Below are 4060 nucleotides of genomic sequence, written 5' to 3' on the forward strand. Positions count from 1 at the left end.
GGTTATTGCGAACTTTTGTAATTTTTATATTATATTCACGATGAAAATTGTTATCAGCAAGGACTTGTAAGCTTTCTTCTATAAGTGCCAACCCATTAACCATATTCTTTGCAGACAACTAAAGTAGAATGGCTGGAACTTTTATAGCCGTTTGTTGCTCTACAGCTCGCTCTTGTAGTAACATCATCAGCTCCTCATTTGACAAACTTGCTTTATGGAGCTTTGGTAACCCAACAGCATCATCTTCTATAATTTCTATAAACTCTGCATCAGTTCCGAGAGTCATAAACTCTGGCTGAACTTGGTGTAGAGTTACTGTTTGTGGACACCTGTAATGTCACGGATAAAGTCTGACCATATGTTTTGTCAAACACTATTCAAAACTTAGCGTTTCACATCGTTCTATTCTCCAGCTATGTTATCCACTACAGTCGAAGTGATGAACTTCTCCCAGAATGCTCCCTAAATGTCAGTTTACCCTTTTTTGTCAATTGCGTTCATAAATTGTTTCAAAGTTCTTCTCAGAACTTGAAGGTAGCTATCTCACTTGGATACATTGGTTGGAGTAGGAAAGTAGCGTTTTCTTAGGGATAAATTCCAACCTCATTATCAGGAAGACCATTTAAATTCACAGGGTGGTGTGATGCATTGTCTAAAAGTAGCAATACTTTGTTGGAATTATTTTAGTATTTTTAGTATATAATACACTAGGGGCGGTGAGCTGGCAGAATCGTTAGCGCGCCGGGCAGAATGCTTAGCGACATTTCGTCTGTCTTTACGTTCTGAGTTCAAATTCCGCCGAGGACGACTTTGTTTTTCATCCTTTCGGAGTCGATAAAATAAGTACCAGTTGAGCCCTTGGATCGGTGTAATTGACTAGCCTCTTCCCCTGAACTTGCTGACCTTGTGCCAAAATTTGAAACCAATATTACAAATGTGACTACATTTCTACACCTAAACAAAAATTAGTTAGTAAACCAGTCTTACAAACAGTCATCCAAGCCTTTTTAATTGCAGGCAGATTAAACTTAGTAGAATCCTGAAAGGCCTTGGATTCATGGAGTAGTAATACTTAGTTAAGGGTTTTACTTTTATTTCATCTGCAACGTTTCCTCCTACAAAAAAGCAGGGTTTTTTTTTGGAAGTTTTAATGACTGGTGCTGAATTTCCTCGGGGCCTTAGTTGGTAAATCCAGAAACTTCCAGTTTCCTCCACAATGTCATGGTGGCGCGTAGCTTAAAGATTAGGAGTACTCGGTTCATGACCATAAGGTTGTGGGTTCAATTCCAAAACCAGGTGGTAACTGTAACCCCGTTGTTCCAGTCTACTCAACAGAAAATGAGTACCAGCTGAGTGCTGGCGCAGTTATCTTATCCTCCAGTTATTTTATCCTGGATGTAGTGCTGAAGCGAAAGCGAGGAGCGCCGAGAAGGTGTCTGTGTCTGCTTTCAACTACATAGGCACCTAAAACAAAATATGGTACGTATTATTAAACCCTTGCTCGCTCGCGAGTGATGCCTGGTTCTACATCATCGTCCTCTTATTCTGGTGTATAGTCTCAATCAGCAATAAATTTCCTCAACCCCTTGGAATAATTAGTTGCAGCCTCTCAAACAACACTAGCAGCTTCATCGATCATCTTAATGTTGTGCAAATTAAGATACCTCTTAAACCTTTCAAATTAGCCTTCACCTCTCCCTTCATGGAATATGCGCAAACAAGGTGGGTGAGTAAAAGAAGGGAATGCATAGCTGCTGGCAAGGTTCTAAAAAAAAGTGTGTAACATGATTTTAGATTTTTAAATTGTTAAAATTTACCCGAGTTTCTATAAAGGTGGAATTACGGGTCAGTCTCACGAAATTAGAGGTCATGTTTTGTAATTTCCTTAAGTACATAACGCCGTAAACGAAACTTCCGTTACACGAAGCATGCGAACGCGCGCCCCCACACGTATATGTAGATATACATAAATATGGTTCACTCCTATGTAATATTGGATTCAAACTTTGGCACAAGGACAGCAATTTTAGGGGAGGAGTAAGTCGATTACGTCGATCCCCAGTGTTCAACTGGTACTTATTTTATCGACCCCGAAAGGATGAAAAGCAATCTCTACTTCGGCAGAATTTAAACTCAGAACGTGAAGACGAGCAAAATGATGCTAAGTTTCTTACCCGGCTCGCTAACGATTCTGCCAGCTCGCCACCTTAGACTCCCCAGGAAATACTGGAACTCCTTTACTGTTGAATGGACTGTAGCAACATGAAATGAAGTGCTTTTGATCCAAGAACACAATAAACCACTCGATCCCGGATCGAAATTACGGTCTTAGGATCGTGAGTGCAATATCGTAATTATACGGATATTATAAAGTCAGATCCACTGGAAGACTTACTCTATTATGTCAGTCAGTATTAGGTTCTCAAATTTGGAAAGAAAGATCAGTTTTCGACCGTGTCTGTCATTTCTTACAAAATTAATTTTATTGTGTAAATATATTCTCAAATTGCGTGGCTGTGTGGTAAGTAGCTTGCTTACCAACCACATGGTTCCGGGTTCATTCCCACTGCGGGGCACCATGGGCAAGTGTCTTCTACTATAGCCTCGGGTCGACCAAAGCCTTGTGAGTGGATTTCGTAGACAGAAACTGAAAGAAGCCCGTCGTATATATGTATATATATATGTGTGTGTGTGTGTTTGTGTGTCTGTGTTTGACAACCGATGCTAGTGTGTTTACGTCCCCGTAACTTAGCGGTTCGGCAAAAGAGACCGATAGAATAAGTACTAGGCTTCCAAAGACTAAGTCCTGGGGTCGAACTGCTCGACTAAAGGCGGTGCTCCAGCATGGCCGCAGTCAAATGACTGAAACAAGTAAAAGAGTAAAAGAGTAATAGCTAGATTAAACATCAGCCCTAAGATGGTTTCAAAGCAAACTTTTTTAAAAGAAAATTCTCTTGGTTTTACCAGCCTTCTATGACCTCCCTTTATCTGTCGCCTCTCGGATTGGTGATATCATCTATGCGGATGATACTGCCCTTCGTTTCACGCAAGCATAATCCACATTGAAACCTTGATACCTCGCATCGCATGTGTACTGACACCATGAACAGAGACCGTGGAAACATCATCCAATGGAATCAATCATACCTATCTTGTTTCCTTCAACTGTCAAAAGACACATTGCGACACCTATATCAAAATAATGATATTACACGTTAAGTCCACAGTAGATCTGGCTCAATAACACGTGGCTTTATAACACCCGGTTAGGGTGTTGCATTCACGACCTCAAGATCGTAGTTTCGATTATTGGATAGAGTGGTGCATTGTATTCTTGAGCAAAACACTTATTTTCACATTGCTCCATTATACTCAGCTGTAAATAAGTTCCAGCAATAGCTGGGAAGTTAACCCTGCGACAGACTGGGGTCTCATTCAAGCGGAAGTGCTGTGATCTCATTATTTACATTATTTACATTCGACAGATATTTGTCCTCATCTTGTTTGTTTCGAACCCAGGTTCGAAATTTCCCCAAGACACCTGAAGAAGGCTGGAGGGTATATCAGCCGAAACTTTGTGTTAACAACAAACAAGATGAGGACAAATATCCGTCGAATGTAAATAATGTACAGAATTCCTCATCTCTTAAATATAGAACTGCTGTGATCTCAGTCACTTATACGCCATAGAAACCGGGTTGTGGAGGCGCGTAGCTTAGTGGTTAGAGTGTTGGACTCATGATCATAAGATTGTGGTTTCCATTCCTGGACTGGGCGATGCGCTGTGTTATTGAACAAAACACTTCATTTCACGTTGCTCCAGTCCACTCAGTTGACAAAAAAGAGTAATCCTGCGATGGACTAGCGTCCCGTCCAGGTGGGGAATGTATATGCCATGAAACCGGAAACCGGCCTTTATGAGTTGGTAAGACTCGAGAAGGTAACCTTTACCCTTGCCTTTACCATGGAAACCGGGTAACCGGCCCTATGAATCCTCGGATTCAAGGAAATAATGTCCAGGAGGCTGATGATGACGACAACGACGACAACGAAGACGATG

This window comes from Octopus bimaculoides, chromosome 2 (assembly GCF_001194135.2).
Source record: "Octopus bimaculoides isolate UCB-OBI-ISO-001 chromosome 2, ASM119413v2, whole genome shotgun sequence".
Taxonomy (NCBI): Eukaryota; Metazoa; Mollusca; class Cephalopoda; order Octopoda; family Octopodidae; genus Octopus; species Octopus bimaculoides.